Source organism: Nesoenas mayeri (genome assembly GCF_963082525.1).
Source record: "Nesoenas mayeri genome assembly, chromosome: 11".
Classification (NCBI taxonomy): Eukaryota; Metazoa; Chordata; class Aves; order Columbiformes; family Columbidae; genus Nesoenas; species Nesoenas mayeri.
The window spans coordinates 22,681,376-22,697,359 of NC_137563.1; positions in this window are offsets into that span (position 1 = coordinate 22,681,376).

Here is a 15,984-nt window from a genome sequence, read left to right on the forward strand (position 1 = left end):
CCCCATTGGACAGTGTATGTGTCACAAACCCCATTGGACAACGTGTGTCTCACAAACCCCATTGGACAGCATGTGTCACAAGCCCCCCTGGAAACTGTGTGTGTCCAAAATATCCCTGGACAGAGTGTGTGTCACAAACCCCATTTGACAGCGTGTATGTCACGAATCCCATTGGAAAGCGTGTGTCACAAACCCCCCTGGACAGTGTGTTTGTCACACACACCCTTGGACAGAGTGTGTGTCAGAAACCCCATTGGAGAGCGTGTGTGTCACAAACCCCATTGGACAGCGTGTGTCACAACGCCCCCTGAACAGCGTCTGTGTCACAAACCCCATTGGACAGTGTGTGTGTCACAAACCCGATTGGAAGCCTGTGCGTCACAAACCCCATTGGACAGCGTGTGTGTCACAAACTCACTTTGGACAACGTGTGTGTGACAAGCACCCCTGGAAAGCTTGTGTCAGAACCCCCCATGGAAACTATGTGTGTCACAAACACCCCTGGACTGATTGTGTGTCACAAACCCTATTGGAGAGTGTGTGTCACAAACCCCATTGGACAGTGTGTGTGTCACAAACCCCCCTGGACAGCGGGTGTGTCACAACTCTTCCTGGACAGTGTGTGTATCACAAAAACCAATGGACATTGTGTGTGTCACAGACCCCATTGGACAGGGTGTGTGTCACAAACACCCCTGGACACCGTGTGATTCACAAAGCCCAGTGGACAGTGTGTGTGTCACAAGCCCCTCTGGACAGTGTGTGTGTCACAAACACCTGTGGACGCCGTTTCTGTCACAAACGCCCCTGGACAGGGTGTGTGTCACAAACCCAATGGACACTCTTTGTGTCTCAAACCCCATTGCACAAGGTGTCTGTCAGAAACCCCCCTGGACACCCTGTGTGTCACAAATGCCCCTGGACAGGGTGTGTGTCACAAACCCCATTGTACAGCATGTGTGACAAAAACCCCACTGGACAGCGTGCATGCCACAAACCCCATTGGACATTGTTTGTGTCACAAACCCCATGGGACAGCATGTGTGTCACAATCCCCCTTGGACAGTGTTTGTGTCACAAACACCTCTGGACAGCTTTTGTGTCACAAACCCCATTGGACAGTGTGTGTGTCACGAACCCTATTGGACAGCGTGTGTGTAAGAAAACCCATTGGACAGCGTGTGTGTCACAATCCCCATTGGAGATTCTGTATGTCGCAAACCCCATTGGACAGCGTGTGTGTCATAAACCCCATTGGACAGCGTGTGACATAATCCCCCTGGAAACTATGTGTGTACAAAATACCACTGGACAGCGTGTGTGTCACAAATCCCACTGGATAACCTGTGTGTCACAATCCCCATGGGATAGCCTGTGTGTCACAACCCCTCTTGGACAGTGTGTGTGTCACAAACTCGCCTAAACAGTGTGTGTGTGTCGCAAAACCCATTGAACACCGTGTGTTGTACAAACGCCATTGAACAGCGTGTGTGTCACAAACCCATTGGACAGCCGTTGTTTCACAAACCCCGTTGCACAGGGGGTATGTAACAAACACCCCTGGACGCTGTTTGTGTCAGAAACGCCCCTGGACAGCGTGTGTGTCACAAACTCCATTGGAGAGTGTGTGTGTCACAAACCCCATTGGACAGAGTGTGTCACAAACCCCCTGGAAACTGTGTGTGTCACAAACCCCATTGGACAACGTGTATGTCACAATCGCCCCTGGATAGGGTGTGTGTCACAAACGCCATTGGAGAGTGTATGTGTCACAAACCCCATTGGACAACGTGTGTTTCACAAACCCCATTGGACAGCATGTGTCACAAGCCCCTCTGGAAACTGTGTGTGTCCAAAATATCCCTGGACAGAGTGTGTGTCACAAACCCCATTGGACAGGGTGAGTGTTAAACCACATTGGACAGTGTGTGTCACAAACCCCCCTGGACACTGTGTGTGTCACAAACACCCTTAGACAGGGTGTGTGTCACAAACCCCATTGGAGAGTGTGTGTGTCACAAAGCCCATTGGAAAGGGTGTGTGTCACAAACACCCCTGGACAGTGTGTGTGTCACAAACACCCCTGGACAACGTGTATGTCACAAACGCACCTAGATAGGCCGTGTGTCCCAAACCCCATTGGACAGTGTATGTGTCACAAACCCCATTGGACAACGTGTGTCTCACAAACCCCATTGGACAGCATGTGTCACAAGCCCCCCTGGAAACTGTGTGTGTCCAAAATATCCCTGGACAGAGTGTGTGTCACAAACCCCATTGGACAGCGTGTATGTCACGAATCCCATTGGACAGCGTGTGTCACAAACCCCCCTGGACAGTGTGTTTGTCACACACACCCTTGGACAGAATGTGTGTCAGAAACCCCATTGGAGAGCGTGTGTGTCACAAACCCCATTGGACAGCGTGTGTCACAACCCCCCCTGGACAGCGTATGTGTCACAAACCCCATTGGACAGCGTGTGTGTCACAAACCCCATTGGAAAGGGTGCATGTCACAAACCCCATTGAACAACGTGTGAGTCACAAAGCCCATTGTATACTCCGTGTGTCACAAACCCCATTGGACAGCGTGTATGTCATAAATACCATTGGACAGGGTGTGTGTCACAAACACCCCTGGACAGAATGCGTGTTCACAAACCACGTTGCAAATTGTGTGTGTCACAAACCTCATTGGACAGCATTTATGTCACAAACCCCCTTGGACAAGGTGTGTGTTACAAACCGCGGTGGAGTTTGTGTTTGTCACAAACCCCATTGCACATTGTGTGTGTCACAAACCCCATTGGACAGTCTGTGTGTCACAAACCCCATTGGACAGGGTGTGTGTCACAAACACCCCATTGTACAACATTTGTGTCAGTAACGTCCCTGGACAGGGTGTGTGTCACAAACCCCATTGGATATGGTGTGTGTCACAAACCCCAGTGGACAGCGTGTTTCACAACCACCCCTGTACAGTGTGTTTTTCACAAACACCCCTGGACACCGTTTGTGTTACAATCGCCCCTGGACAGGGAGTGTGTAACATACCCCTTTGGAGAGTGTACGTGTGTCACAGACCCCATTGGACAGGGTGTGTGTCACAAACACCCCTGGACACCGTGTGATTCACAAAGCCCAGTGGACAGTGTGTGTGTCACAAGCCCCTCTGGACAGTGTGTGTGTCACAAACACCCGTGGATGCCGTTTCTGTCACAAACGCCCCTGGACAGGGTGTGTGTGACAAACCCCATTGGACACTGTGTGTGTCTCAAACCCCATTGCACAAGGTGTCTGTCAGAAACACCCCTGGACACCCTGTGTGTCACAAATGCCCCTGGACAGGGTGTGTGTCACAAACCCCATTGTACAGCATGTGTCACAAAAACCTCACTGGACAGCGTGCATGCCACAAACCCCATTGGACATTGTTTGTGTCACAAAGCCCATGGGACAGCATGTGTGTCACAATCCCCCTTGGACAGTGTTTGTGTCACAAACCTCATTGGACAGTGTGTGTGTCACGAACCCTATTGGACAGCGTGTGTGTAAGAAAACCCATTGGACAGCGTGTGTGTCACAACCCCCCCTGGAAACTGTGTGTGTCACAAATACCCCTGGACAGCGTGTGTGTCACAATCCCCATTGGAAATTCTGTATGTCACAAACCCCATTGGACAGCGTGTGTGTCACAAACCCCATTGGACAGCGTGTGACATAATCCCCCTGGAAACTATGTGTGTACAAAATACCACTGGACAGCGTGTGTGTCACAAATCCCACTGGATAACCTGTGTGTCACAATCTCCATTGTATAGCCTGTGTGTCACAATCCCCATTGGACAGCCTGTGTGTCACAACCCCTCTTGGACAGTGTGTGTGTCACAAACCCCCGTAAACGGTGTGTGTGTCACAAAGCCAATTGAACACCGTGTGTTGTACAAACGCCACTGGAGAGCGTGTGTGTCACAAACCCATTGGACAGCCGTTGTTTCACAAACCCCATTGGACAGGGTGTGTGTCACAAACACCCCTGGACGCCGTTTGTGTCACAAATGCCCCTGGACAGCGTGTGTGTCACAAACTCCATTGGAAAGTGTGTGTGTCACAAACCCCATTGGACAGCGTCTGTGTCACAAACCCCATTGGACAGTGTGTGTGTCACAAACCCGATTGGACAGCCTGTGCGTCACAAACCCCATTGGACAGCGTGTGTGTCACAAACTCACTTTGGACAACGTGTGTGTGACAAGCACCCCTGGAAAGCCTGTGTCAGAACCTCCCATGGAAACTATGTGTGTCACAAACACCCCTGGACTGATTGTGTGTCACAAACCCTATTGGAGAGTGTGTGTCACAAACCCCATTGGACAGCGTGTGTGTCACAAACCCCCCTGGACAGCGGGTGTGTCACAACTCTTCCTGGACAGTGTGTGTATCACAAAAACCAATGGACAGTGTGTGTGTCACAGACCCCATTGGACAGGGTGTGTGACATAAACCCCATTGGACAGCGTGCATGTCACAAACCCCGTTGGACATTGTGTGTGTCACAAACCCCATTGGACAGGGTGTGTGTCACAAACACCCCTGGACACCGTGTGATTCACAAAGCCCAGTGGACAGTGTGTGTGTCACAAGCCCCTCTGGACAGTGTGTGTGTCACAAACACCCGTGGACGCCGGTTCTGTCACAAACGGCCCTGGACAGGGTGTGTGTGACAAACTCCATTGGACACTGTGTGTGTCACAAACCCCATTGCACAAGGTGTCTGTCAGAAACACCCCTGGACACCCTGTGTGTCACAAATGCCCCTGGACAGGGTGTGTGTCACAAACCCCATGGGACAGCATGTGTGTCACAATCCCCCTTGGACAGTGTTTGTGTCACAAACACCTCTGGACACCTTTTGTGTCACAAATCCCATTGGACAGTGTGTGTGTCACGAACCCTATTGGACAACGTGTGTGTAAGAAAACCCATTGGACAGCGTGTGTGTCACAACCCCCCGTGGAAACTGTGTGTGTCACAAATACCCCTGGACAGCGTGTGTGTCACAATCCCCATTGGAGATTCTGTAGTCACAAACCCCATTGGACAGCGTGTGTGTCACGAACCCCCCTGGACACTGTGTGTGTCACAAACACCCTTAGAGAGGGTGTGTGTCACAAAGCCCATTGGAAAGGGTGTGTGTCACAAACACCCCTGGACACTGTGTGTGTCACAAACCCAATTGAATAATGTGTGAGTCACAAAGCCCATTGGACACTGCGTGTGTCACAAACCCCCTTGGACAGGGTGTGTGTCACAATCCACCTGGAAACTGGGTGTGTCACAAACACCCCTGGACAGGGTGTGTGTCACAAACGCCATTGGACAGTGTGTGTCACAAACCCCCCTGGACACTGTGTGTGTCACAAACACCCTTAGACAGGGTGTGTGTAACAAACCCCATTGGAGAGCGTGTGTGTCACAAAGCCCATTGGAAAGAGTGTGTGTCACAACCACCCCTGGACAGTGTGTGTGTCACAAACTCCATTGAATAACGTGTGAGTCACAAAGCCCATTGGACACTGCGTGTGTCACAAACCGCCTTGGACAGGGTGTGTGTCACAATCCACCTGGAAACTGGGTGTGTCACAAACACCCCTGGACAGGGTGTGTGTCACAAACGCCATTGGACAGCCTGTGTGTCACAAACGCCATTGGACAGCGTGTGTCTCACAAACCCCATTGGACACCCTGTGTGTCACAAACCCCATTGCACAGCGTGTGTGTCACAAACCGCATTGGACAGCCTGTGTGTCACAACCCCTCTTGGACAGTGTATGTGTGTCGCAAAACCCATTGGACAGCGTGTTTGGTACAAACGCCATTGAACAGCGTATGTGTCACAAACCCATTGGACAGCCGTTGTTTCACAAACCCCATTGCACAGGGGGTATGTAACAAACACCCCTGGACGCTGTTTGTGTCAGAAACGCCCCTGGACAGCGTGTGTGTCACAAACTCCATTGGAGAGTGTGTGTGTCACAAACCCCATTGGACAGAGTGTGTCACAAACCCCCTGGAAACTGTGTGTGTCACAAACCCCATTGGACAACGTGTATGTCACAATCGCCCCTGGATAGGGTGTGTGTCACAAACGCCATTGGAGAGTGTATGTGTCACAAACCCCATTGGACAACGTGTGTTTCACAAACCCCATTGGACAGCATGTGTCACAAGCCCCCTTGGAAACTGTGTGTGTCCAAAATATCCCTGGACAGAGTGTGTGTCACAAACCCCATTGGACAGGGTGAGTGTTAAACCACATTGGACAGTGTGTGTCACAAACCCCCCTGGACACTGTGTGTGTCACAAACACCCTTAGACAGGGTGTGTGTCACAAACCCCATTGGAGAGTGTGTGTGTCACAAACACCCCTGGACAACGTGTATGTCACAAACGCACCTAGATAGGCCATGTGTCACAAACCCCATTGGACAGTGTATGTGTCACAAACCCCATTGGACAACGTGTGTCTCACAAACCCCATTGGACAGCATGTGTCACAAGCCCCCCTGGAAACTGTGTGTGTCCAAAATATCCCTGGACAGAGTGTGTGTCACAAACCCCATTGGACAGCGTGTATGTCACGAATCCCATTGGACAGCGTGTGTCACAAACCCCCCTGGACAGTGTGTTTGTCACACACACCCTTGGACAGAGTGTGTGTCAGAAACCCCATTGGAGAGCGTGTGTGTCACAAACCCCATTGGACAGCGTGTGTCACAACCCCCCCTGGACAGCGTATGTGTCACAAACCCCATTGGACAGCGTGTGTGTCACAAACCCCATTGGAAAGGGTGCATGTCACAAACCCCATTGAACAACGTGTGAGTCACAAAGCCCATTGTATACTCCGTGTGTCACAAACCCCATTGGACAGCGTGTATGTCATAAATACCATTGGACAGGGTGTGTGTCACAAACACCCCTGGACAGAATGCGTGTTCACAAACTACGTTGCAAATTGTGTGTGTCACAATCCTCATTGGACCGCATTTATGTCACAAACCCCCTTGGACAAGGTGTGTGTTACAAACCGCGGTGGAGTTTGTGTTTGTCACAAACCCCATTGCACATTGTGTGTGTCACAAACCCCATTGGACAGCCTGTGTGTCACAAACCCCATTGGACAGGGTGTGTGTCACAAACACCCCATTGTACAACATTTGTGTCAGTAACGTCCCTGGACAGGGTGTGTGTCACAAACCCCATTGGATATGGTGTGTGCCACAAACCCCAGTGGACAGCGTGTTTCACAACCACCCCTGTACAGTGTGTTTTTCACAAACACCCCTGGACACCGTTTGTGTTACAATCGCCCCTGGACAGGGAGTGTGTCACATAACCCTTTGGAGAGTGTGCGTGTGTCACAGACCCCATTGGACAGGGTTTGTGTCACAAACACCCCTGGACACCGTGTGATTCACAAAGCCCAGGGGACAGTGTGTGTGTCACAAGCCCCTCTGGACAGTGTGTGTGTCACAAACACCCGTGGATGCCGTTTCTGTCACAAACGCCCCTGGACAGGGTGTGTGTGACAAACCCCATTGGACACTGTGTGTGTCTCAAACCACATTGCACAAGGTGTCTGTCAGAAACACCCCTGGACACCCTGTGTGTCACAAATGCCCCTGGACAGGGTGTGTGTCACAAAGCCCATTGTACAGCATGTGTCACAAAAACCCCACTGGACAGCGTGCATGCCACAAACCCCATTGGACATTGTTTGTGTCACAAAGCCCATGGGACAGCATGTGTGTCACAATCCCCCTTGGACAGTGTTTGTGTCACAAACCCCATTGGACAGTGTGTGTGTCACGAACCCTATTGGACAGCGTGTGTGTAAGAAAACCCATTGGACAGCGTGTGTGTCACAACCCCCCGTGGAAACTGTGTGTGTCACAAATACCCCTGGACAGCGTGTGTGTCACAATCCCCATTGGAGATTCTGTATGTCACAAACCCCATTGGACAGCGTGTGTGTCACAAACTCCATTGGACAGCGTGTGACATAATCCCCCAGGAAATTATGTGTGTACAAAATACCACTGGACAGCGTGTGTGTCACAAATCCCACTGGATAACCTGTGTGTCACAATCCCCATGGGATAGCCTGTTTGTCACAAACCGCATTGGACAGCCTGTGTGTCACAACCCCTCTTGGACAGTGTGTGTGTCACAAACCCCCGTAAACGGTGTGTGTGTCACAAAGCCAATTGAACACCGTGTGTTGTACAAACGCCATTGGATAGCGTGTGTGTCACAAACCCATTGGACAGCCGTTGATTCACAAACCCCATTGGACAGAGTGTGTGTCATAAACACCCCTGGACGCCGTTTGTGTCACAAATGCCCCTGGACAGCGTGTGTGTCGCAAACTCCATTGGAAAGTGTGTGTGTCACAAACCCGATTGGACAGCCTGTGCGTCACAAACCCCATTGGACAGCGTGTGTGTCACAAACTCACTTTGGACAACGTGTGTGTGACAAGCACCCCTGGAAAGCCTGTGTCAGAACCCCCCATGGAAACTATGTGTGTCACAAACACCCCTGGACTGATTGTGTGTCACAAACCCTATTGGAGAGTGTGTGTCACAAACCCCATTGGACAGCGTGTGTGTCACAAACCCCCCTGGACAGCGGGTGTGTCACAACTCTTCCTAGACAGTGTGTGTATCACAAAAACCAATGGACAGTGTGTGTGTCACAGACCCCATTGGACAGGGTGTGTGACATAAACCCCATTGGACAGCGTGCATGTCACAAACCCCGTTGGACATTGTGTGTGTCACAAACCCCATTGGACAGGGTGTGTGTCACAAACACCCCTGGACACCGTGTGATTCACAAAGCCCAGTGGACAGTGTGTGTGTCACAAGTCCCTCTGGACAGTGTGTGTGTCACAAACACCTGTGGACGCCGTTTCTGTCACAAACGCCCCTGGACAGGGTGTGTGTGACAAACCCCATTGGACACTGTGTGTGTCTCAAACCCCATTGCACAAGGTGTCTGTCAGAAACACCCTTGGACACCCTGTGTGTCACAAATGCCCCTGGACAGGGTGTGTGTCACAAACCCCATTGTACAGCATGTGTGACAAAAACCCCACTGGACAGCGTGCATGCCACAAACCCGATTGGATATTGTTTGTGTCACAGACTCCATGGGACAGCATGTGTGTCACAATCCCCCTTGGACAGTGTTTGTGTCACAAACACCTCTGGACAGCTTTTGTGTCACAAACCCCATTGGACAGTGTGTGTGTCACGAACCCTATTGGACAGCGTGTGTGTCACAACACCCCGTGGAAACTGTGTGTGTCACAAATACCCCTGGACAGTGTGTGTGTCACAATCCCCATTGGAGATTCTGTATGTCACAAACCCCATTGGACAGCGTGTGTGTCACAAACCCCATTGGACAGCGTGTGACATAATCCCCCTGGAAACTATGTGTGTACAAAATACCACTGGACAGCGTGTGTGTCACAAATCCCACTGGATAACCTGCGTGTCACAATCCCCATTGGATAGCCTGTGTGTCACAATCCCCATTGGACAGCCTGTGTGTCACAACCCCTCTTGGACAGTGTGTGTGTCACAAACCCCCGTAAACGGTGTGTATGTCACAAAGCCAATTGAACACCGTGTGTTGTACAAACGCCATTGGATAGCGTGTGTGTCAGAAACCCATTGGACAGCCGTTGTTTCACAAACCACATTGGACAGGGTGTGTGTCATAAACACCCCTGGACGCCGTTTGTGTCACAAATGCCCCTGGACAGCGTGTGTGTCACAAACTCCATTGGACAGTGTGTGAGTCACAAGCGCCTCTGGACAGTGTGTGTGTCACAAACACCTGTGGACGCCGTTTCTGTCACAAACGCCCCTGGACAGGGTGTGTGTGACAAACCCCATTGGACACTGTTTGTGTCTCAAACCCCATTGCACAAGGTGTCTGTCAGAAACACCCCTGGACACCCTGTGTGTCACAAATGCCCCTGGACAGGGTGTGTGTCACAAACCCCATTGTACAGCATGTGTGACAAAAACCCCACTGGACAGCGTGCATGCCACAAACCCCATTGGACATTGTTTGTGTCACAAACCCCATGGGACAGCATGTGTGTCACAATCCCCCTTGGACAGTGTTTGAGTCACAAACACCTCTGGACAGCTTTTGTGTCACAAACCCCATTGGACAGTGTGTGTGCCACGAGCCCTATTGGACAGCGTGTGTGTAAGAAAACCCCTTGGACAGCGTGTGTGTCACAACCCCCCGTGGAAACTGTGTGTGTCACAAATACCCCTGGACAGTGTGTGTGTCACAATCCCCATTGGAGATTCTGTATGTCACAAACCCCATTGGACAGCGTGTGTGTCACAAACCCCATTGGACAGCGTGTGACATAATCCCCCTGGAAACTATGTGTGTACAAAATACCACTGGACAGCGTGTGTGTCACAAATCTCACTGGATAACCTGTGTGTCACAATCCCCATTGGATAGCCTGTGTGTCACAATCCCCATTGGACAGCCTGTGTGTCACAACCCCTCTTGGACAGTGTGTGTGTCACAAACTCGCCTAAACAGTGTGTGTGTGTCGCAAAACCCATTGGACAGCGTGTTTGGTACAAACGCCATTGAACAGCGTGTGTGTCACAAACCCATTGGACAGCCGTTGTTTCACAAACCCCATTGGACAGGGTGTGTATCATAAACACCCCTGGACGCCGTTTGTGTCACAAATGCTCCTGGACAGCGTGTGTGTCACAAACTCCATTGGAAAGTGTGTGTGTCACAAACCCCATTGGACAGCGTCTGTGTCACAAACCCCATTGGACAGTGTGTGTGTCACAAACCCGATTGGAAGCCTGTGCGTCACAAACCCCATTGGACAGCGTGTGTGTCACAAACTCACTTTGGACAACGTGTGTGTGACAAGCACCCCTGGAAAGCTTGTGTCAGAACCCCCCATGGAAACTATGTGTGTCACAAACACCCCTGGACTGATTGTGTGTCACAAACCCTATTGGAGAGTGTGTGTCACAAACCCCATTGGACAGCGTGTGTGTCACAAACCCCCCTGGACAGCGGGTGTGTCACAACTCTTCCTGGACAGTGTGTGTATCACAAAAACCAATGGACATTGTGTGTGTCACAGACCCCATTGGACAGGGTGTGTGTCACAAACACCCCTGGACACCGTGTGATTCACAAAGCCCAGTGGACAGTGTGTGTGTCACAAGCCCCTCTGGACAGTGTGTGTGTCACAAACACCTGTGGACGACGTTTCTGTCACAAACGCCCCTGGACAGGGTGTGTGTGACAAACCCCATTGGACACTGTTTGTGTCTCAAACCCCATTGCACAAGGTGTCTGTCAGAAACACCCCTGGACACCCTGTGTGTCACAAATGCCCCTAGACAGGGTGTGTGTCACAAACCCCATTGTACAGCATGTGTGACAAAAACCCTACTGGACAGCGTGCATGCCACAAACCCCATTGGACATTGTTTGTGTCACAAACCCCATGGGACAGCATGTGTGTCACAATCCCCCTTGGACAGTGTTTGTGTCACAAACACCTCTGGACAGCTTTTGTGTCACAAACCCCATTGGACAGTGTGTGTGTCACGAACCCTATTGGACAGCGTGTGTGTAAGAAAACCCATTGGACAGCGTGTGTGTCACAATCCCCATTGGAGATTCTGTATGTCGCAAACCCCATTGGACAGCGTGTGTGTCATAAACCCCATTGGACAGCGTGTGACATAATCCCCCTGGAAACTATGTGTGTACAAAATACCACTGGACAGCGTGTGTGTCACAAATCCCACTGGATAACCTGTGTGTCACAATCCCCATGGGATAGCCTGTGCGTCACAATCCCCATTGGACAGCCTGTGTGTCACAACCCCTCTTGGACAGTGTGTGTGTCACAAACTCGCCTAAACAGTGTGTGTGTGTCGCAAAACCCATTGGACAGCGTGTTTGGTACAAACGCCATTGAACAGCGTGTGTGTCACAAACCCATTGGACAGACGTTGTTTCACAAACCCCATTGCACAGGGGGTATGTAACAAACACCCCTGGACGCTATTTGTGTCAGAAACGCCCCTGGACAGCGTGTGTGTCACAAACTCCATTGGAGAGTGTGTGTGTCACAAACCTCATTGGACAGAGTGTGTCACAAACCCCCTGGAAACTGTGTGTGTCACAAACCCCATTGGACAACGTGTATGTCACAATCGCCCCTGGATAGGGTGTGTGTCACAAACCCCATTGGACAACGTGTGTTTCACAAACCCCATTGGACAGCATGTGTCACAAGCCCCTCTGGAAACTGTGTGTGTCCAAAATATCCCTGGACAGAGTGTGTGTCACAAACCCCATTGGACAGAGTGAGTGTTAAACCACATTGGACAGTGTGTGTCACAAACCCCCCTGGACACTGTGTGTGTAACAAACACCCTTAAACAGGGTGTGTGTCACAAACCCCATTGGAGAGTGTGTGTGTCACAAAGCCCATTGGAAAGGGTGTGTGTCACAAACACCCCTGGACAGTGTGTGTGTCACAAACACCCCTGGACAACGTGTATGTCACAAACGCACCTAGATAGGCCGTGTGTCCCAAACCCCATTGGACAGTGTATGTGTCACAAACCCCATTGGACAACGTGTGTCTCACAAACCCCATTGGACAGCATGTGTCACAAGCCCCCCTGGAAACTGTGTGTGTCCAAAATATCCCTGGACAGAGTGTGTGTCACAAACCCCATTGGACAGCGTGTATGTCACGAATCCCATTTGACAGCGTGTGTCACAAATCCCCGTGGACAGTGTGTTTGTCACACACACCCTTGGACAGAGTGTGTGTCAGAAACCCCATTGGAGAGCGTGTGTGTCACAAACCCCATTGGACAGCGTGTGTCACAACCCCCCCTGGACAGCGTATGTGTCACAAACCCCATTGGACAGCGTGTGTGTCACAAACCCCATTGGAAAGGGTGCATGTCACAAACCCCATTGAACAACGTGTGAGTCACAAAGCCCATTGTATACTCCGTGTGTCACAAACCCCATTGGACAGCGTGTATGTCATAAATACCATTGGACAGGGTGTGTGTCACAAACACCCCTGGACAGAATGCGTGTTCACAAACCACGTTGCAAATTGTGTGTGTCACAAACCTCATTGGACAGCATTTATGTCACAAACCCCCTTGGACAAGGTGTGTGTTACAAACCGCGGTGGAGTTTGTGTTTGTCACAAACCCCATTGCACATTGTGTGTGTCACAAACCCCATTGGACAGTCTGTGTGTCACAAACCCCATTGGACAGGGTGTGTGTCACAAACACCCCATTGTACAACATTTGTGTCAGTAACGTCCCTGGACAGGGTGTGTGTCACAAACCCCATTGGATATGGTGTGTGTCACAAACCCCAGTGGACAGCGTGTTTCACAACCACCCCTGTACAGTGTGTTTTTCACAAACACCCCTGGACACCGTTTGTGTTACAATCACCCCTGGACAGGGAGTGTGTCACATACCCCTTTGGAGAGTGTGCGTGTGTCACAGACCCCATTGGACAGGGTGTGTGTCACAAACACCCCTGGACACCGTGTGATTCACAAAGCCCAGTGGACAGTGTGTGTGTCACAAGTCCCTCTGGACAGTGTGTGTGTCACAAACACCCGTGGATGCCGTTTCTGTCACAAACGCCCCTGGACAGGGTGTGTGTGACAAACCCCATTGGACACTGTGTGTGTCACAAACCCCATTGCACAAGGTGTCTGTCAGAAACACCCCTGGACACCCTGTGTGTCACAAATGCCCCTAGACAGGGTGTGTGTGACAAACCCCATTGTACAGCATGTGTCACAAAAACCCCACTGGACAGCGTGCATGCCACAAACCCCATTGGACATTGTTTGTGTCACAAAGCCCATGGGACAGCATGTGTGTCACAATCCCCCTTGGACAGTGTTTGTGTCACAAACCCCATTGGACAGTGTGTGTGTCACGAACCCTATTGGACAGCGTGTGTGTAAGAAAACCCATTGGACAGCGTGTGTGTCACAACACCCCGTGGAAACTGTGTGTGTCACAAATACCCCTGGACAGCGTGTGTGTCACAATCCCCATTGGAGATTCTGTATGTCACAAACCCCCTTGGACAGCGTGTGTGTCACAAACCCCATTGGACAGCGTGTGACATAATCCCCCTGGAAACTATGTGTGTACAAAATACCACTGGACAGCGTGTGTGTCACAAATCCCACTGGATAGCCTGTGTGTCACAATCCCCATTGGACAGCCTGTGTGTCACAACCCCTCTTGGACAGTGTGTGTGTCACAAACCCCCGTAAACGGTGTGTGTGTCACAAAGCCAATTGAACACCGTGTGTTGTACAAAAGCCATTGGATAGCGTGTGTGTCACAAAGCCATTGGACAGCCGTTGTTTCACAAACCCCATTGGACAGGGTGTGTGTCATAAACACCCCTGGACGCCGTTTGTGTCACAAATGCCCCTGGACAGCGTGTGTGTCACAAACTCCATTGGAAAGTGTGTGTGTCACAAACCCCATTGAACAGCGTCTGTGTCACAAACCCCATTGGACAGTGTGTGTGTCACAAACCCGATTGGACAGCCTGTGCGTCACAAACCCCATTGGACAGCGTGTGTGTCACAAACTCACTTTGGACAACGTGTGTGTGACAAGCACCCCTGGAAAGCCTGTGTCAGAACCCCCCATGGAAACTATGTGTGTCACAAACACCCCTGGACTGATTGTGTGTCACAAACCCTATTGGAGAGTGTGTGTCACAAACCCCATTGGACAGCGTGTGTGTCACAAACCCCCCTGGACAGCGGGTGTGTCACAACTCTTCCTGGACAGTGTGTGTATCACAAAAACCAATGGACAGTGTGTGTGTCACAGACCCCATTGGACAGGGTGTGTGACATAAACCCCATTGGACAGCGTGCATGTCACAAACCCCGTTGGACATTGTGTGTGTCACACACCCCATTGGACAGGGTGTGTGTCACAAACATCCCTGGACACCGTGTGATTCACAAAGCCCAGTGGACAGTGTGTGTGTCACAAGCCCCTCTGGACAATGTGTGTGTCACAAACACCTGTGGACGCCGTTTCTGTCACAAACGCCCCTGGACAGGGTGTGTGTGACAAACCCCATTGGACACTGTGTGTGTCACAAACCCCATTGCACAAGGTGTCTGTCAGAAACACCCCTGGACACCCTGTGTGTCACAAATGCCCCTGAACAGGGTGTGTGTCACAAACCCCATTGTACAGCATGTGTGACAAAAACCCCCTGGACAGCGTGCATGCCACAAACCCCATTGGATATTGTTTGTGTCACAAACCCCATGGGACAGCATGTGTGTCACAATCCCCCTTGGACAGTGTTTGTGTCACAAACACCTCTGGACAGCTTTTGTGTCACAAACCTCATTGGACAGTGTGTGTGTCACGAACCCTATTGGACAGTGTGTGTGTCACAACACCCCGTGGAAACTGTGTGTGTCACAAATACCCCTGGACAGCGTGTGTGTCACAATCCCCATTGGAGATTCTGTATGTCACAAACCCCCTTGGACAGCGTGTGTGTCACAAACCCCATTGGACAGCGTGTGACATAATCCCCCTGGAAACTATGTGTGTACAAAATACCACTGGACAGCGTGTGTGTCACAAATCCCACTGGATAACCTGTGTGTCACAATCCCCATTGGATAGCCTGTGTGTCACAATCCCCATTGGACAGCCTGTGTGTCACAACCCCTCTTGGACAGTGTGTGTGTCACAAACCCCCGTAAACGGTGTGTGTGTCACAAAGCCAATTGAACACCGTGTGTTGTACAAACGCCATTGGATAGCGTGTGTGTCACAAACC